Source organism: Rosa chinensis, chromosome 1 (genome assembly GCF_002994745.2).
Source record: "Rosa chinensis cultivar Old Blush chromosome 1, RchiOBHm-V2, whole genome shotgun sequence".
NCBI lineage: Eukaryota > Viridiplantae > Streptophyta > Magnoliopsida > Rosales > Rosaceae > Rosa > Rosa chinensis.
Genome location: NC_037088.1, coordinates 26,006,979 through 26,027,878, shown reverse-complemented (window position 1 = coordinate 26,027,878; position 20,900 = coordinate 26,006,979). Strand labels below are relative to the sequence as shown.

The 20,900-nt window shown below is 39.1% G+C and overlaps 2 long non-coding RNA genes and 1 other non-coding gene across 10 annotated transcripts; 2 read left to right on the top strand and 1 right to left on the bottom strand.

The window, feature by feature from the left end:
• The first annotated feature begins 367 nt into the window (after positions 1–367).
• LOC112191719 lies at positions 368–5,258 on the top strand. 8 transcript variants are annotated; one of them, XR_005803875.1, is made up of 5 exons: positions 368–838; positions 960–1,993; positions 2,233–2,377; positions 3,161–3,348; positions 3,458–3,708. It is a non-coding gene; the product is annotated as an uncharacterized LOC112191719 (long non-coding RNA). The 8 variants fall into 8 exon arrangements; XR_005803874.1 differs by adding an exon at positions 4,458–5,258 and having other exon boundaries at positions 393–1,993; positions 3,458–3,566; XR_005803873.1 differs by adding an exon at positions 4,338–5,258 and having other exon boundaries at positions 393–1,993; positions 3,458–3,566.
• A 2,970-nt stretch (positions 5,259–8,228) lies between these two features.
• On the bottom strand, positions 8,229–9,389 carry LOC121050791. The gene is made up of 2 exons (XR_005803896.1): positions 9,045–9,389; positions 8,229–8,749 (listed from the first exon to the last, which is right to left on the bottom strand). It is a non-coding gene; the product is annotated as an uncharacterized LOC121050791 (long non-coding RNA).
• An 11,209-nt stretch (positions 9,390–20,598) lies between these two features.
• TRNAA-CGC lies at positions 20,599–20,672 on the top strand. Its single transcript has one exon. It is a non-coding gene; the product is annotated as a tRNA-Ala (tRNA).
• Positions 20,673–20,900: the final 228 nt, after the last annotated feature.

The following is a 20,900-nucleotide window of genomic DNA, read 5'->3' as shown; positions in this document are numbered from 1 at the left end:
AGAGAATTAGGGTTTCGAAAATTTGGGATTGAAACAGAGAGAGAGACTTTTTTTCAGAATGAAGAAAGAGAGAGACTCTGTGAATCGGAGAAACCAGGAATTAGGAGTGAAGTGGGCAATGACCCTTATATAGAGAGAGAGAGACAGAGAGTGGGCAATATTACCGTTGGTGTTGCCAGTTGGCATGCAGTCGAGATCGCGTAAATTCCACGCGCTTTTGGTTTATGAAGTCAGTTCTTTGAGCGTTGGGGAATGACGTCGGGGCAGAGGGCCTCTTTCTTCTTCTCTTCTACGCCTTTAGGGAGTGGAGCCGTCTAGTATTTTAATTTTTTTCTTTTTTCTTTTTATTATTTTTGTTTAAAAAGGACCCGAGAGTAATTGTTAGAATTTTTTGGGACCAAAAAAGAAGAAAGCTTTTGAGGGGTTTGGATTCTAGGGGTTGAAAATTAAAGTGGGATCTCTAAGTGGTTCGGGGCTCAATTTAGTTTCTGGTGCGACCCAGCGAGATACAAGAATTTGGGAATACAATGGTTCAAGTCTATTCTCAAGTCTGGGCAGACATTAAGGTAATTACAAGACACCCAATTTCACCTGATCCCCAATTTAAAACTCGTGTTGATTTTCCATTCCATAGTCCATTTGTGTTCATCCGTGTATTATTACTGTTCTCAACCCATCGTCACTTGATACCCATTTTGAGTTCCGAAGATAATGCGAATTCTTGCGAGGTTTTGGAGAAATGTGTTGGCTCTTTGGTTGGTGGTCAGGTTTCAAAGAGGGGGTTCAGAAGGCGTTTCAGATTTAAAAGCTAGAATGCCCAATTTAGTTGAGGACAGAGGTGCGTATGTTCCCAAAACGGGTTTTGGTTTGGATTGTGTGGGAATTGGACTAGTTGAGTTCAGGCTAGATGATAGTGTTTTATTGCACTCTTACTTGGTTCCTGTGGTGTCATTTGTTAGGATGGATGCTTCTTTACATTGAGGGACGCAGCCGAAGTGGGGTAAGCCGTAAGCCAAAAGCTTTTCACGAGTTGGGGGTGGAGCTTTGCTTGGTTTCTTGAAATCCCAATTAAGTTTTCAGGTTGTAGGTGTGGAATCCGATGAGGAGGTGCTAAGGGTTTCTTGGCAGTATTTTGGAGAGCATATCAAAATTTGTGTTGGAGATGTTTTAAAAGTTTTTGATAGACTTGCTGGTGCCTGCGAGGTAGAGGCTGGTTGTGACGTGGGCAGTGCCAATGATGTTGATACTAAATTTGATGTGATTATGGTTGATTTGGATTCAACTGATGCTAGGGATGGTCTAATTGCTCCGCCATTGGAGTTTGTTAGGAAGCATGTCCTTTTGTCAGCCAGATCAATTCTCTCTGATAATGGAATCCTAGCTCTAAATGTGATTCCTCCAAATACATCAATTTACAAGACATTGATCCATGAGTTTCGAGATGTTTTTTTATGAGTTATACAAAATAGATGTGGGAAATGGGGAATATTCTATTCTTGTTGCTGTGGCATCTCCTCTGATGCCTTCTAGTGATTGTGAGAACTGTTTCCTCAACAAACTAGGAAAAGCTATATCTGGGGTATACTTGAATTCCATAAAGAATATCTAAGCTTTAATCCTATCTTTAGTAAAGGGAATAGCTATCGGTAGGGGGAAGACATAGAAGGAACCATTCTTTCTTATGTTGTGAAAGTAAGGAAAGGAGGAGGGATGAACAGCCGAGATACTTGGAATAATTTTACCTTCAAGCTCCAGTCTTTAATTAGTCCACTACTACATGAATTGGAGGAGAGAAGATGAAAGAGTAGAAAAATTCTTTACAGCACTAATTCTTGTTCTCACTTCAACTTCCCCTCCAAGTTTCCATTTTTATCCAAAATACCATGGAGATAGAGGAATTAAATGGTGGATATTGTGTTTAGAGTGAAACATGCCCAAACAGTTTGCTTGGGAGTATAAACTGCAAGTGGTCTCCTGAAGAAACCGACATTAGGTATGCTTCTATGACAGGTTAGAAGTCTATGTTACTCTGAAGTATAGTAGCTTATATGAATAAAAGAAAGAAGAAGAATGGGCTATTGCAAGTGCAGTTTGAAATTAACTCATCCAGATACCGTAGAACTTTCCTCTGCTTTTAAAGAACATTCTAATAATTTTGTGCTGCAAGAGTTTTTCAGATATTGGGATCTGATCTTTCAAATCTGTTTTCGGGTAACTGATTGACTGGAATAGGATGCTGGACAGGTCATTTGGGGATATTGATAAATAAGTGAGTAGTGATGAGCCAGGAAGATTTGGACAGTAGCATTAATGGCTTTATCGAATGTGGAGCTGACCAAGTAAATGGACCATTTTTGCATTGTTAAGTGGCCAGAAGGTAGCTAAACATAACTCTTTATCTTTTTTTTTTGATTTTTTAATCTTTTATCATCAGCCAGGTTTGATTATCAAATAGGCAGTTGCAGTGTTTAGTGTGTGCCTAGCCTTTTTTTTTTTTTTTGTGTGTTTCGTTTAATCAACACCTGATGAAACTGGAAAAACAGAGACAGGCTCGGCCAGGAGAGAGGGGAAAGTAGAGAACTTACAACGTGATATTGAAGTTCCAGCTACTTCTAGTATACACATTTTTATGATTTACCATATATATATTTATTAATACAAGCTAAGTTTTGTTTTCTGTCCGTGTACCATGTGTCTGCTGGTCAATTTCAGATAATGAAAAATAAAATAATACAATGAAGGACATAATCTTGGTTTTTCTGTCCATCATCATTTTAGGTCTTCTGCTTTTCGAAGGCCATCAACTCCTCTTTGGTTGTGCTCCTTTATTCCTTAACGAGGGAGTGGTTTTCTGGGAATAGTTATGGTGGTTGTATCACTTTACAAAAACAACCTTTTCTCAAGCCATGAGTCATGATTCAAGTTTTCCATGATTGTGGACCTCTGAAACACCATTCAAATTGCAACTCTTTCTTGATTGTGGCTTTATTAGAATCTTTCTGTGGTTTGCAATATGTCTAGGATCTGAACCCAAAGATAAAAAGGACCTATGCTGGATACTAGTTCTGTGTCCTTATGTTCAGATTGAGAAGAAAATCCAGGCATTAAGTAAACTTTGAACGGAAATTAGGAGGGATCTAATTTATGAAATCCTTTTCAGATAAGAGGCTAATGGAAAATTGGATGAAGAATTCAGTGATTATGAGGCTGCAACAATGATTTGGGCAGCAGCAGAGTTGCTGACATTGAACGTGGAGGCAGTCACAGATTGATAGCAGACGGGGAATTAGGGAGTAAGGACAATTGTCAAGGACTGGACTCATTTTCTCCTTCTGTAAAGGTCACAAGGTAACAAATTAACTTTGTTTCTCTTTTGTCTTTGCTCTATTTAATTTGCAATTTATCAAATAGATAGTATATAATAGTGGGTCTCAAATTTATAGAAGACCTGTTTCAGGTCTTGTTCTTGAAAAGAACACACGAATGGAAAAGGGCGAGGGGTGGCGACGGAGAGAGATAGAGTAAAGAACTAAAGGAGAAATATTAAAGCTCCAGCAACACATCTGGTATATCACAATTTCATGAATCATGAGTTCTTGTGAGTGCTTCTTACATTAAGAAAAAGAAAAAAGATTAATTGTTTGTGCATGTATGATACTCATTAACTAAACACCATTTAGTAAGATTTGTAATGTCGTTGATAAGTTCTATGGTCAAGTCCCACAAACTCTTTGTTGTGCTCATTATTGATGCACTGTTTTCTTTTTTCTTAATAAATATGGCTGTTGTGTTTGATCGTTATTTATAGGAATGCTAATTGAAGCATGACTTAGAAGTTATAATAATTTTGAATATCTGAACTACCATTTATTTGGCTAGTCTTATATTGTGTCTTTCTTTATTCCAATCTTTCTGCATTTTGGAATAGTAGAAGTACTAGTCTAAGTCTAAGTTTGTTACAAGGCATGAACGAATGATAATGCACATGCTTCTTTAAAATTTGAAAGATATGGTAATGCATATGCTTCGTTTGTTTGAATAATTGTTGAAGAACAAGTTTATAATAATGTTGGATATCTGAACTACCATTCAATGGGCAAGAATTCATTGTCTGCAACACATTTTACAATTTTTCTATGTTTTGGAATAGTAATAGTACAAGTCTTGCTCTAACTCTATACTGGGCATGAAGGATGATAATGCATATGCTTCTCTAGAATTAGAAACATATATTGAAGTTTTGGAGTCCTGGTTGCTGTTGTATCTGATATTTTGCTGGTTTGTTAATTATAGCTTGTGGATATCTTGTGCACCGTTCTGTGCATTCTCTTTTTCAGTGGCTATAACAAAAATTAGAAACATAAACGAGGGAAAAATATTAAAGGAAATGTGTGGGGAAAATCAGCTTTCTTGCATCTAGTTCTCGGCCTGTTTACTTTTTTCATCATCATCATCAGAAGCATCAAGAGCATTGCCTAAGGACCGCTTGGAACAGATGCTTCCCAAGAAGCTACCTACTCCTTATTCAGCTCCCTCCGAAGGCACAAATTCTGCAACAAAGTCTTCTTCCAAAGCCTTCGAAGCTCATAGGAACCTCCCTTCATTAGATGGAAAGGTCTAGAAACAGTTTTATATGTGAAGAGTTTAGTTTCAATTCTATCTCTAACTGCAAAAAAAATGCAAGCCGCGGCACTGTGCTGCTCAAACGGTAGCATGCAGAGATTTTAAATCAGCTTATGCACCGAACCATACCCTTGTAGATTTCTTTTGACTTTAGTCTGCTGGTACAGCCTCTTGTAAAAATAGGAAAGTAGATTCATTACTGGACAGGCTGCATTAGCAATCATAATTTGGGACAGTTGCGAGATATGGAGCTTCTTTTATTTTGCTCTCATGGCCATATAATCATATATCACTTGCATTATTTTCTTTTTACTTCTTCCATAGAGCAACATCTTTGTGTAATCTGTATTTAGTTTCCTACAAATTAAGTCTGGTGATGCCTTGATCAAGACAGATCTATTTTTGAACTACAACTTAATGTGTTTAAGGTCTGTGTGGGATTTCACTTCTGTTTCTTCACAGGAGGGTCTATATGGATTTTTCTTCCGAGGAAAGCTAAAGTTTCTGACTAAATACATTTTTTTTTGTTCTTGTCTCAAGCCTGTTTTGAATAACAAACATGTCCTGGTGTTATGAGCTTGTGTACAAGATAAAAAATAGATATCACAAATACCCACGCACTTCTTTTTGGCCTAAATACACCAGAAGATTTTTTTTTTTTTTTTTTTTTTCAATCAATTCAAATACTTGCTTACAGTTTCAGTTATCTGGAGATTGTCAACTTGAATGAATCTAGTGCTGCATATTGACTCCAGTAATGCTTTTTCCTCAACAAAAGGGATACCATTTGAATGTAGGCTGGTCTATATCTGTCAGACTCTGAACTGAACTTACAAAACCAACACAGAACACGGTACCTTTTTTTTAGCTTACACTCAAAAGAAGTCAAGTGAATCTAGTGCATGTCTGCATGACAATGAGAACTGCCCTGCATTGGATTCAACTATTACCACGGATGGGCCATTGTCCTTACTGAGCTTAAGCCCCATTCCAAAGTCAAAAATAATGCACCACCATATATGCATTAGAAGTGAGAAAAAAGAAAAACAAATGAATTAGATTTTATGGGTATGTAGGGGCGCTTAACTGAAAAAATTCTCTAGTTGGCAAACCAATTTTGTTGTCCAAGTCTAGAGACTTACGATTAATGCAAGTACTCGATATTACACGGTAAGATTGGAAATTCTACAGAATTTCCTGTAATTAAACGTGCATATAATTAGTCAATGGCCAGCTAGTTCAATTAGAGCATTACATAACTATTTGTAAACAAGAACAGAACTCACTTGAATGGCTACCAGAAAATAACTTGGAGCAGTTATGGAAAACAATAAGATGCATAGCTTGTTTAAAAAAGCTTGTAATGTGGACAATATACAAACATAAAAGAATCCATAGTCCAAATCTCCACACAAGAAAAGAAATGAAAACAATTGGTCTCTCCAGCGTTACACTTGCTCTTTCCATGAGCTGGACACAATCTTCAAATGTCAAACTTTCTGCAAAGCAATCACTTGCAAAACTACAATCGCGCACAACGTGAGCTATAGTCTCCTCTTCTTCATTGCAGAAAGAACACTAGCCAACAACATTAACCTGACGGCCTCGAAGCTGTGAGATGGTGGGGAGGATAGAGGTACATACCTTCCAGATATGGACCTTAATTTTGTCGGGAATAGCAGCAGACCAAATGAACTTCCAAATACTTGGAATCTCCATAGAACTGGATGTAGACGTCAAACTTGTGTGTAGAAAACAAAAAGCCAAGTGATGCGCACTTTTGGTAGTAAACCTGCCCTTCAAGTTGTAATGCCAAATCACTCGGTTAGGCACATGATTGTTACTTAACGGAATAGAACAAATCCAAGCAGCCTCTTTAGCAGCAAAGTTTGCCGAAATCACTTCCCCATTCCACTGTTTGTCATGCATAAGGTCACTAACCATGGTGACAGTCGTACTCCCCTGCCTAACAGGCCGAAAAAGATTATGATTAGACCTCTAGATCTTGATTATGTCTATATATTGATTTGGCAACTAGGTACACTTTGTCATCATGTTTTGGTTTTCTGTATTTTTCATTTGGGATTATGTCCGACTTAGATAATATCATGTAACGTTGTCACTTTGAATTAGGCAGCATAATGCGTTTATAAATTTATGGTAGCAATGCTCAAACTAAAGATGTCAGTTGTCACATAACAAGATCTTGTTCCCTTTACAAAAATGCTCATGCCAAGGTCAACCATTTTTCACATGATAGGGTCAACTTGTAACAACCCAAGTTCTACCGAAATATTAATAAAACAAAATAAAATAAAAATAAAACAAAGCTGAAGCCAAAGCCATGATTCACAGTTCATCATTCCAAGGACATGGCTATGAAATATTCTCTTCTTTTCAGAACTATTTCTCACCTAATTTAACATTCCTTGAACTCCCAAAGGAAAAAAAAAAAAAATCCTGATCAGACATTAAGCGAGATACAAGAATTTGGGAATACAATGGTTCAAGTCTACTCACAAGTCTGGGCAGATATTAAGGTAATTACAAAACACCCAATTTCACCTGATCCCCAATTTAAAACTCATGTTCATTTTCCATTCCATAGTCCATTTGTGTTCGTCTGTGTATTATTACTGTTCTCAACCCATTTTGAGAACAGACTTATAAACCATCACTTGATACCCATTTTGAGTTACGAAGATAATGCGAATTCTGGTGTGGTTTGGAGAGATGTGTTGGCTCTTTGGTTGGTGGTCTGGTTTCAAAGAGGGGGTTCAGAAGGCGTTTCAGATTTAAAAGCTAGAATGCCCAATTTAGTTGAGGATAGAGGTGCTTATGTTCCCAAAACGGGTTTTGGTTTGGATTGTGTGGGAATTGGACAAGTTGAGTTCAGGCTAGATGATAGTGTTTTATTGCACTCTTACTTGGTTCCAGTGGTGTCATTTGTTAGGTTGGGTGTGTAAACATGAAAATCTGTAAACTAATGACAAACAGACGCGTGTACAGAATACTAATTTTATTTATTTATATTGAAAATGCAGGTTACAATCTTTGTAAGTAGATCCTCTGATTCTTTCTCCAGGCTTGTTCTTGATTCAACGGTATCGACCACTTGATCTTGAATCTGTTGATGTTCACGTAAGTTGCCACGCGAATTGGTGTTCCTTGATTTTGGTGGTGAATGAATCGGCTCTTCTGATAGCTTGATGATTCTTCACAGATTTTGGTGCCTTCTGAGCTTTCCTTTGTCATTTTTTCCTGGAATGTCCAAAAGTCCCTTCTTCTGTCTTGAACTGGGGTATTTATAGAGTTTGTGAACAACTCACCATATTTTGTAACTCCCGAGCATTCATTCGGGCCTTAATTTGGCTTTAAGTGGATTGACAAATGTTTCCACATAATTCCATCCTTACTGATTAAGGAAATTTTCACAAACAGTACGCCAAGTAAAGGCCACTAAAAATTCTTATATATAAAGTTTCAAACCAAACATTTCGGTACACGAAATCTGAAACTCGACCCACTATCAATACACGACGTCAATAACGCCGTTAATTTGACACCAAAATATCCATTATGCCCTTAGTTATTATGTCCTAGAGTAGAGGAAGCCACGTTTTATAGCTTTTATTTATGTAATTAATAATTTATACATTTGTAAAGACCAATACATACTAGAGTAGAGGAAGAATCTCCTAACCAACCTGGAAATCTTGTGCTTCCATAACAATAAATTGATTAAATTCTGAGCTTTTTTAGATTTCTACAAGGTTGGAACTTTTCAAGCACTTCTCTGTTAGTTTGTGAATCATTGGGTACACTTGGTCTACTTGGTCCCCATTGCAAAATTAGCTCGTTCAGATACTTCTTGTCACTCATATTGGCCAGCAAATCATCATCAGCATGAACAATATTATGAAGCCCTGAAATGCGAAGTGTTCCGTGCAAATGTTGAACCTCTTTCAACTAGAACATCACATTTTTCAAACAAAAGAATATAATCTTGCAAATATGTGCCTTGAAATTTACAAATGTGAACAAAAATGCAGAAGCAAATAGTCAATGTCCAGAGAGGCAGAGATAGAAAGAAATTCAAGCAGCATGGCAAAAGGTACAAGCAAGCCTACAACAAAAGTACAAAACAAAGAAGATTATCAATTTCGGCCATAAAACCAAATCAACAAGGCTACAACCATAAAACTTCAACATATCAAACAGAGAAATTCACCCAATTCTCTAATTAACCGAGAGAGCTACGAAATCGAAACCAATCAATTGAAGCAAGAAAAAGGGTTGAATTTCACAAAAACTCACAGAAATTAAATTAAAGCATGAAACTTTTGAGATTATCTAATTGAAAACTGCGAATTGCAAATCAAACGTATCAATTAAAGTTTGAAAGGGTTGAAATTTCATACCAGCGAAGAGCGATTTAGGGCTAGATGTGAGAGAGGCTGAGAGAGAAGGCTTTGGGGGGTTTTCGTTTGGTTTGGAAAGATCTGGTTTCAGTCTTCAGAGAGAAAGAAAGAGCAAGAGCTACTGAGCGATGAAGAAGCTGAAGCCGCCGGTTCCGATCTGGTTCTGAGCTGCTAAGACAAAGTAATATGTATAAGAGAAGGAGAGACAACAACTGAGCCAGCGCAGAGCTGCAGAGAGAAAGACCCAGAGTGATGAAGAAGTTTCCTATCCGATCTGCTTCCGAGTTCCGATATGCTCCAAAGCAGAGACTGAGCTAGAGAGTAGCATAATTTTGGCTTTGGGACCAAGTGACCCTATCAATTTGGGACATTAGGTCTTAATCGCGAAATTTAAAAAAAAAAAAAAAAAAAAAAAAGACAGAAACGCCCGCCCAGCTGCCTAGGCCGCCTGGGCGCTCGCCTAAAATCCCAGCGCCCAGAAGCTCCGATTACACATTACTCGCGGCGGAGAGGTGCTGCCCAGTGCCTAGGCGTTGCCTAGGCGGGCTGGGCGGCCTCGTTTTAGAACACTTAAGAGATCCAAAGACTTATCCCATCACGCATGAAGCGACGCTCTGTGTTAGATATGAGCTCAAGCGAACAATTCAAAGTGAAGGAGCACACCATCGTACTTACTGGCCAAGTCGGAACGAGTAATGTTGATGGCAATGGCGAAGATGAGATTGTTCAATCTACCTATCGTATCACGGTAGCAGAAGTAGAGGCTTTTGAAGAAGATGACCATGATCATTCCGAGGATGAAGTAGATAAAGCTCCCCCAGAACTTGAAGACGGCGGAAGGGGGGGGGGGAGCTACTGTTGACGAGCTCAATTTGGGAACTGAGGAAGATCTAAGACCTATCTTCGTGAGTGCTTCGCTGAGTCCCAAAGAAGAAAAGGAATACTATGATCTTCTGCTTGAATATAAAGACGTCTTTGCATGGACATACAAAGAAATGGCTGGCCTTGACCCAAAGGTAGCGGTTCATTGTCTCGCAGTTAAACCTGAGGCTCGACCAATCAAGCAAACACAATGACACTTTCGGACAGAACTCCTTCCTCAGATTGAAGTTGAAGTTAATAAGTTGATTGCTGCAGGTTTCATTAGAGAGGTTCAATATCCTAAGTGGATTGCAAACATTGTTCTTGTCAAGAAGAAGAACGGACAACTCCGTGTGTGTGTGGACTTCTGCGACTTAAATGACGCGTGTTTGAAAGATGACTTCCCTTTGCCCATCATTGAACTCATGGTGGATGCAACAACAGGGCATGAAGCTTTATCCTTCATGGATGGGTTGTCTAGATACAATCAAATTAGGATGGCCTTAGAGGATGAAGAGCTTACCACATTCCGCACTCCCAAAGGCATTTATTGTTACAAAGTTATGCCATTCAGGTTGAAAAATGCTGGTGCAACATATTAACGTGCTATGCAGAAAGTCTTCGGAGACATGCTTCACAAGTAAGTGGAATGTTATGTCGACGATTTAGTGGTCAAGTCAAAAAAGAGGACGGATCAGTTGCAAGACCTAAGAAGGGTGTTCGATAGCCTACGCAAGTACCAGCTCAAGATGAACCCTCTCAAATGTGCTTTTGGCATTAGTTCAAGGAAGTTTCTTGGATTCATTGTAAAGCATTGTGGCATTGAAGTGGACCAGTCAAAGATCAAGGCCATTCAAGACATGCCTGAGCTAAGAAATCTACGCAAGTTAAAAAGTCTCCAAGGACGACTCGCTTTCATCAGACGGTTCATATCGAACCTCGTAGGCCGTTGTCAGCCTTTTAGTCGACTTCTGAAGAAGGATGTGCCTTTCGTATGGGATGAAACTTATCATAACGCCTTTGAAAGCATAAAGAAGTACTTCGCAAACCCTCCAGTATTAGGTGCACCTATCCTTGGGAAGCCACTTATCCTCTACATCACCGCGCAAGAGCGATCACTCAGAGCACTCCTAGCCCAAGAAAATGAAGAAAAGAAGGAGAAGGCGCTGTATTACTTGAGCCGAACTCTTACAGGACCGGAATTGAACTATCCACGGATAGAGAAAATTTGTCTCGCACTAGTTTTCGCCATCCAAAAGTTAAGACATTACATGCAAGCTTACACAGTGCATCTAGTGGCGCGAGCTGACCCAGTCAAATTTGTTATGTCACAACCCGTCTTGACAGGGCGAATGCCAAAATGGGCACTACTCCTCAATCAGTATGAGATCATCAACATATCGGCCAAAGCGGTTAAAGGACAAGTATTGGCTGATTTCCTAGAGGACCATCCTATTCCTGCGAATTGAGAGATTTCAGATGACTTGCCGGATGAAGAGGTCTTTAATACAGAGGTCCTCCCTACTTGGCAAATGTTCTTCGATGGGTCTTCACGAGCAGATGGGGCAGGAGCTGGTGTGGTCTTTATTTCTCCCCAAAGATAGATATTTCCTTATGCCTTCACTCGTAGTGAACTATGTTCCAATAATGTTGCCGAGTACCAGGCGCTAATTATGGGATGACAAACCGCAGCTAAAATGAAAATCTCAAATCTAGAGGTGTATGGAGACTCAAAGTTAGTAGTTGATCAATTACTAATTGACTTGGATACACATTTACGCAAGCGTACGTATCATTGTCAAGATAGAGAAATATTATGCCCAAAGTTTATCGTACCACGGGGATTAGTGGCTAACCCACAATCCTTGGGTAATCGGAAATAAAGACACTTAGCAAACAACAAAAAGAAAAAGAAAATAAATAAAAATGTTAATCTAAGGCACCAAGCTTTAGCAATGCTCGGCTTTGATTTTCACCAAAGCCTAATCAAAACTAAGAGCCTAGTGATGAATATTTACAATGAGTTGGAGTTCAATATTTTGAGAGATGATTTTAGATTAACAAAATGTAATGAAATGTAAAGCAATTAATAAAAATGAAAATAAATTAATAAAAGTGTAACCAAATAAATGGGAATGTCGGGTGTTAGGGAGGTTCCTTCACCAAATCTCATGTGTCGGAAGCTAATCTAATGTAGATGCATATTTATTATTTTGGCGGTAGTCGTATCCAAGGCGGTTCAAGGCTCAAGGACCGAAATTCCCTTTCATGGTATTCCTACTCTGGTTCAAGGGTCGTAGGGACTCACTTGGCATGAATTAGAGCCGGTTCAAGGGTCACTTTCATACTCCGCTGAATAACGGGATGTCTAGTTTAGCGGAATCACAGGATGTCTTGTTCTGCTACTATCTTTATCGGTCTCATTTATCTACAAGATGAGAAAGGTAAGAGGGAAGACCGGGTCTGCCAGCCTTCAACGTTCTGATGCCTAAGTCAGTATCGTTATAAGATAAAGATAATGAAAAGTGACAGTAAACAATGACCTTTTTCATTTGGTGTGGGATGATTGGGCTTCTAATACCGCCCCGAGGGGTATCAGAATCATATAGGGAAACTAGACATCTCACATTTCACATTTCACATTTCATACCGCCCCGAAATTCCACCTTCTCCTCTCATTCTCACATTCTCTTTAATCCATCATCAATGGAACCACAAAACCGGCATCCAACCGAGGATGGAGGAAGCAACAAAGCCGCCGAGAGTAGTCCTAACATGCATTGCAAGCAATGTAATACCAGGTGGCTTCCTACTACAGATCAGATAAGAATCCTCAAGGAGCTTTACGATGACAAGGGAGTTAAGTCCCCCACTGTAGAGCAGGTTCAGAGGATCACTCTCCAGCTAAAATGGTACGGACAGATCGAGAACAAGAACGTCTTTTATTGGTTCCAGAATCAAAGGGCTCGAGAGAAGCTGAAAAAGAAGAATCTCACTTCGGATGTTCAAGTGTCCAAGCAAAGATCAGGGCTTGTTGGTGGATCCATTAATCTCAATTTTGGGTCAACTAGTTCTGCTGATGTTGGTGGATCCATCATGGAACAACGAGGAGAAGATCACCAGGAGGTTAAAACCCTTCCACTATTTCCCATGCACAGTGAGGACATCTTTGGCAACATGAAGACTACTTCCGACGGAGGTGGTGGTCACGGTGGTGGCTCTTACATTTCCCTTGAGCTCAGCCTTTCCTGTGAGGGCAAAGCTGGAAAAAGTTTCCGGAGCCGCTGACTCGGCTTAGTAGCTTCGCGAGTGTAGGGACACTTAGAATTGCCCCCGAAAAGTTGTATTTATGACTTTTTTTTTCTTTTTTGAATAAAATAGAAAGAAAATTCATATACAAAGCTGTAAATTTTTTTTTAAATTTTATATTATTATTTTTTATAAGTAGCTGAATTCAATAAGACAATGTGAATCAAGGTTTAGACATGCGGCCCAAGTATAGTCGCCTAGACACAAATTTTCTTTCAAATCCTTAGGGCAACCTTACTGAAATGGCCAGGTGGGGGAGGGTGAACAAGAGAGGCAGAATCCATTTTGGCATGAGCTACTCCCACATATAGTGGTTTAGGCCCATTTGCACGCACTTCTGGATTCAAGAACCTGTCATGAACGTTGTCCCCTTTCTAGACACCATTTCACATAGGCTATACTTACTATGATGAGAAAGGTCATAAGTGTGAAGACAGTTCAACAAGTGTTAATAAAAGCCGCCCTTAACCTTAAGGGACCTGAACTAGGCACCAATAAGGAGTTTAGACCAATATTAACAAAAGAAACTTCACCTATCCCGTTATGATTCACAAACCCTTACCAAATTCAACCTTTTTTTTTTTTTTTAAACTATGAAAATAAAGGTAAAAAACAATTGAAAACTGATAGGAAATTAACAAAAAAGCAAGGAGCTAGCAATGACACGTTTGGCTAACCTCTAGAAGACCATGGGGGAGGCCATCTATGCTTCATTCCAAGCTCCTATGTATCAAAATTTGTAGGGTAAAAATCCCTCCTGTGAGAGCTTGTAGGAAAAGAACAAAGATACTTCTCATCAAAAACTTGGGAAAAATTTGGCTCGTAGGAGGAGTAATCTTGCCCCCCAAGTATCTTTGTTGGTTGGCGAAACATGATCTTCAATTGTAATTTGGGAGATGACGGTGTCCCAAGATCGGCTTTGTCGCCAACTGTCGCCAACTTCTCTTGATCAAAGGGATGATCATGGGTCATATCTTGCCCCTCATGCATCTGATCAGTAGCCACATATTTGGCTTGATCAGTGGAGAAATCAGATATTTGTTCAGAGACAATTGTATTGTCAGAAGAACAATCTTGTTGATGACCTTTTCCATGCACAGCCTCTGTGTAAGGCTGTGACTCACCAGTGAGACCCTTAGGTTGATTGCCACCTATAGGCAAGTTAGTCTCAGAAACGACCTCTTCGCGAACAGGTTTTTGACGTTCCAATTCGCCTTGCTGCGAATTAGCCAAGCTGGAACCTTCCTCGCGTAAGGTTGTGAACTCATATGTGATGTTCGCGGCATGTTGAGTGGTCTGTTTGTCGCTGCTCAAGAAAGGCTTATGGAATTGTTCTCTAGCTTCTCGAGCGTTCTGCTCAATTTGTTGGTCCCAATCGCGAAACCTCTGCTTTGTTTTTGCGATCAAACTGGCCATGTCCCTGGCTCGCTTTTCTTTATGCCTCTCGATGTTGGCCATGATGATCGCGAGCTGTTCCTCAATGCTTGCCCCCTCTGGGATGGGAATAGGCATAAACTCATCATTAATGGTAGTATCGCCAGTGGTGGCAACATTGACCATCATTCACTTTAGGAATTTCTTTTGGTAAAGATTTTCCCCTGGCATCTCAATGATGGCGAACAAATGCAAAAAGACTCTAGTGTAGTCCCACCGGGTGTGCCAAAATGTTTGTTTTGAAGCCCGGTGGTTGAATGTGCTTCAAGAGAAAAACTTCTGATGTAGTCCCACTGGGCGTGCCAAAATGTTTGTTTTGAAGCCCGGTGGTTGAATGTGCTGCAAGAGAAAAACTTATGATGTAGTCCCACCGGGTGTGCCAAAATGTTTGGCTCCAGTTTTTGTTGCAGCTGGTCAACAGTCTCTTTTCTGCGCGGGCGTGCCAGCACCGTTCGGGTGCGGTCGTCGGGGGTGTCCCTTGACCTGACTTCTTTCAAGCAATTGTGGACGAGGAGAGCACCAACCTCGTCGTGGGATTCTTTGTGCCTCGTGGTGAGGACTTTTGCTGAGCTTCTTCTTGTTCACACAATCGATACTCAATATTGCAGATTGAGCAGAGCGAAATCACCGGGAAGTATTGAGATCTTGCTAAAGCGTGACTTTAGCTTGGCTGGGTTGCTAGGGCGTTACCCTTGCTTGGCTGGTTTCGTAACCGTTGTGGTCACGGCACTACCGTCGGCTCCCGAGGAGACTAGGACCGAAGTACGTTGACATAGGGTTTGGCGGCACTGAAAGTCGGCTTATGAGAAGACTAGGACTAGGAGTGTGATCACCGGTAAGAGAAAGAGAAGGAGAGGAGTTGCTCTTAGAGAGGTTGCTCTAGAGAGAACTTAGATCATCTTAGAGATGTTATTGTTGTGAATGTGTCTCTTAGAATGAGAGGAGAAGGTGTTTATATAGGGAAGAAAAAGAAGAGTGAAATGATGAGTGGAAGAAAAATAATGAAAGTGGAGTATGAAAGTGATTTGTAAAATATGGAAAAGATAGAGAAAAGATGAAATGAAAGCAAAGCATGAAAGTGCAGAAACATAGAAGTGATGATGATCTATTAAAGAGATTATAGAAGAAAAATATATCCAAGGAAAAAGAGAAAAGCATCTAGCTTTCTTCATGTGGGTAGGAAACATGAACATGTGAATATTGAGCTGGTTTTAGGTCAGTTTCTGCCCCTTTATTCCTTCAATTATTTCTCCAACAAGACTTCATAATGAGCCTTCGACTTCTTCATATGAAATTATCCACCATGAGTGTAGATTACTGTGGTAAAATTTCAGAATTTATTTCCATGTGGTTGGGCCTGAAATATTGCTGGACCTCTTACAGGTCCAGTTTTCCAGTTTTGCTTCTGCAGAAAATTGGACTAATTGTTTGAAGGCCTTCCACTAAAAACTAGCTCTGGTACTCTTCATAAGAAATGATCCTTGGCCTGTCTATAATGAATCTGAAAAGTTTCAGCTCATTTTGATTTCATTTGGTTAGTCTGCCGCCCCTCCTTCCTTGTTTAGGTCGGTTTCTCCTAGCCGAAGTAGGAAAATGTGCTAAAGTTGACTTTTCATGCTTCCATAGTAGGCTTTATTTAGCCTCTAAATATATATTTCGAACTTGTCGACAATATATAGCTTGAGCCACTGGCATTGGCTCAATTTCTCCAAGACGTGCCTTGTCCGGCCAAAATGTTCATTTTGGGTCCAAACAACATCCACCCCGAAAGACTTTGTTATGATCTTGCAGTAGGTCAAAAGCCAACACAAATTTGTTGTGCTCAACCTCTTGGATCTTGAAGCCTTTGTCAAGAACCCACACCCTTCTTAAAAATCGTCTTAAGTCATTCAGCTAAGCGGGTTGTTTTGCCAAAGGCTTGGATAGAAGGACGATTATTTTGGGCGGCGCTGTGCACCCCCCAATACGTCAAGACAAATCGATGATCTCGTTGCCGGCTAAAGCAAGATATGCAGCAAAGGATTCTGTGACATCCTCAATGGAAGCTATGATGGTTTGACGTTTGCACAGGAAGAAGAGCAGCCCGTGCCGCCATCAAGGGTATTAGGGTTTGGATGCGTGTAGAGAACACTCTTAGGGTTTTCACAAAATTAATAGTACTCTTACGGTTTAATGGGTAATTGATTAGAAAGAAAAAAAAAAAAACAACAACAACACTTTAGTGGAGTTCCAACTGGTTACCAGCACGAGTGCATCTGGCTAAACCCATTATAACCCGTCTTAATAGGTTATAACAGGTTGAGCCCTTTACGACCACCCGTAACCCGCCCGCGACTGCACTGTTGCCAGAGACAGAGGCGGAGCAAGAAATTTAATATAGGTGGGGCACTTAAATTTTTCTTTCCATTAAACTTATATTATTAAATAAAATAGTTTCATCATTCTATTTTAGTTCATCAACACTCTTAACCACTTTTATGGAAATAAGAACTCCCACAATTATACAAAGCTAATTGAATCAATATAATTACATGGAACTCTAGTTAGCAGCTAACACGCAAAATATTTTGCTTAGCAGGAAAAAAAGAAGAAACAATAAAGATAACTAGTTCTCTAGGTAGGTGCATCAGTAGAGCTGTCAATGGGTCGTGTCGGGTTGGGTTCGTGTCGGGTCAAGGCATTTGTCGTGTCGCAAGATACAAACTCAAACCCAACCCATTTAATAATCGTGTCAGAAATCTAAACCCAAACCCAACCTATTTATTAAACTGGTTACCCGTTTCCAACCCGCTTAACCCATTTAACAAATAGATCGTGTCGTGTTAGACAAAATGACCCATTTAAGGGTTAAGAATGTGACCCATTTAACTAAAAAAATGCATAAATTGATTAAATTCATTAAAAACTCCACAAGACGAAGAATATAAATAATTATATATATATTCATAAATATTTAAATTCAATAATTATAAAGCAAAATATTTCAAATTGTCTAATCCTATGATCAAATTCTCCCAATGTCCAAAATTTCAAGAAGTATAACATAATCGGGTTATACGGGTTCATTTCTTGTTGGCGGGTTGACCCGTGGCCGACCCATTTATTAAATGGGTCATGGCGGGTTGACCCACGGCTGACCCGCTTTTTAATCGTGCGGGTTCAACCCGCTTTATTTCGTGCGAGTTTCGAGTCGTGTTATCGGGTCGTGTCGGAATTGACAGCCTTAGGTGCATGGGACAAAATTCACTAACATAGAGACTCCTGCCGGTGCATAGATAACTAGTTCAATCTTCACTTTTTCTCATCGGACGACGTCGTTTTGAAGTCTCGAAATGACAGACGCCTGTACCGATTAATCAAGCTCGAGAATGGCGTCACTGCATTGCTAGTTCACGATCCTGAGATTGGAGAATCCCAACTCTCCGAGGGCTCTGAGTAAGACGACGATAGTGAAGGAGAGGATGAAGATGAACTGAATAAGAAAAAGGGAGGGGATTCTCGGACTAACAAGGTGGGTATTGTGATTTGTGTTCAAAATATGCAATGCCCAATTTTTATTGGAGTTTATTATAGAAAACAACCCAGTTGTTGGAATTTGATAAAATCAGTGTTAGGTTGATGAAAATGCATATAGGTTGGAAAAGATTGGAACTTTATGGCTGTGGGATCGAAACCCAATTACACAAACTTAAATATCAATGCTTGGTTACTACTTGTAGATGGCACCATCATTCCTTATCACACAAATGTTAAGTTTCTTGAGCTAATTTGGATGGAGCTTTTGCTTTAGTGCTTGGTTCTCTTATGTCCAAGTATAATTACTGAGAATGATAAGTTGAAATTAATGGTGAATATTAAGTCTGGGTACTAGCATTTTGTTTGATTGGATAAGTGAACTTGATTGCTCGTTTTTGCAGGCAGCAACAGCAATGTATGTAGGAATAGGCAGCTTCTCTGACCCTCCTGAGGCACAGGGGATTGCACACTTTCTAGGTCTGTGTTATAAGTGTGCATATGCTCAACCAAAGCGTGGTTAAATTTTTGATGTGTGGACTTAGGTTGTGCGTGCAGAACACATGCTTTTCATGGGGAGTTAGGGATGGCAATGGGGCGGGTTGGGGATGGGGATCACAATACCATCCCCATCCCCGGGGTCACTCTCTACCCCCATCCCCGCCCCAATCCCCAATAAAAATATGTTGGGGATTCCCCATCCCCATCCCCATTGGGGACTAGGCCTCCAAATCCGCCCCAATCCCCAACAAAAAATTAATAAATAAAATAATTTTTTTATATGGTCTTTTTTAAAATTAAAATCGACAACAAATAAAACTAAAATATAATTAAATTCATAAATCATAATTCAATGAGTACAAAAGTCAAAAAGTTCCTCATCCCAATCTTAGTAAACAACAAAAAGTCTCGATAAAGTCTCCATAGCATGCCCATTTTATTCGAATAATGTGATGTTCTCTAAATCATTGCAAGAACCCTTCAACAAATAATATAACAAGGAAAACATGGTCAGTAAATTGTAGTAGTTATCGTGCCACAAGTTAATCAAATAAAATAAGAAGTATGAATATGAATATGATTTACCTCATCTTCACCATTACACTCAGTATCATTTTCAACACTAACTCTTCTAGATTCTTCAGAATTTGATGCTGCTCGTAAAAAAAAAAAAAAACAGTTGTCAGCAAAATGCAAAACATTAGAAAAAATTATAGTTGTGAATGTATCATTATTCGGTACCTTGTATTTCACTCCATAACCAATCTCGAGCACACATCAAAGCCTCTATTGTCTTTGAATGGAGTCGGCTACGATGAGAACTTATAATCCTTCCACTAGTACTGAAGCAAGATTCCGAAGCAACAGTCGAGACAGGAATTGCTAAAATATCTCTAGCAATTTCTTGCAAAGTGGGATACTTAATTCCATTTGATTTCCACCAACACAATATATCAAAAGTATCATAATCATTTATAGGTAAGAGAGACTCCTCTAAATAATGATCTAACTCAGACTTAACATGTGTATTGGTAGCAGAAGAAGAAACAAAGACATCTAATTGTTTTACCAAATCAAGTTTAAGTGCAGATGTCCTTGATGAAGAGGAAGAGATTGGAGCTTGAGATGCTTCACAACTATGATTAGATCTAGATTGATACTCCTTGACTACGTCATAAAGCATCTTTTTATATCTCTCAATTTCATCTGATGCAGTTGCTTTACTGTGGGGATAAAGTAAAGGGCACAAAAACTCTATCTGTTTCATCTTGTACCTTGGGTCCAAAATGCTTGCAATTCCCATCAAACCATGCATTGTGTCCCAATACTTCTCAAACTTCATACGCATTTTTGATGCCATTGCTTGCACCTCAACCTGTTCTGATTCCTGCCAATCATATATTGCCATTCTAATAGCACAGATATTTTTAAAATAAAGATTGGCTGTAGGATACTGAGTCCCAGAAAAAAGCTCTGTTGCATCATAAAACATTTCTAATTTGTCTATAATCTCTTTCGTCTTTGACCAATCATCTTCACTAGGGGAAAATTTGTATAAAGCATCACGATGTTTCAGACGAGGAAAAACATCTTTATATATCATTGCAGTGTTAAGCATAGTATACGTAGAGTTCCACCTAGTTTTGCAATCAAGTTCCAACTTTTTAGTGCTTGGAATTCTTAATTGCTTTGCTGCCTCAACAAATTTCTCCTCTCTATTTGGGGTAGCTGTCCAAAATTATCAGATAAGATAATAAGAGGAAATTAATTGATGTTGTCAAACTCATGAAAATACATACCTCGATTCTGTTGAAAATATAATTGATATTGTTGATACCAATATGTGAGTACCATATGCCAAAAATAGAGGGGTACTCATTTAGAGTCTATAATTGATACATGCATTAATATAACATTATAACAAAATAATCAAAAATTTGTTGTAGTCTAGTTGGTTAGGATGTTTGGTTCGCATCCAAAAAGACCTGGGTTCAAGTCCCAGCGATGGAAAAATAATTTTGTTATTTTTTCACACACGACATAATCATATGAGGTAGATATGACAAAAATAATCATAAATAATAAATGGTAATAAGATGAGTTACTTAACAATAAATACCGGATGGTAATAAAATTGATAATAAAATGAGTTATTAATAACAATAACTACAAGATAATGGCAATTAAAAATATTATCATGATAATTGTAACTCTTGCAACAAATTCTCATGACAAATT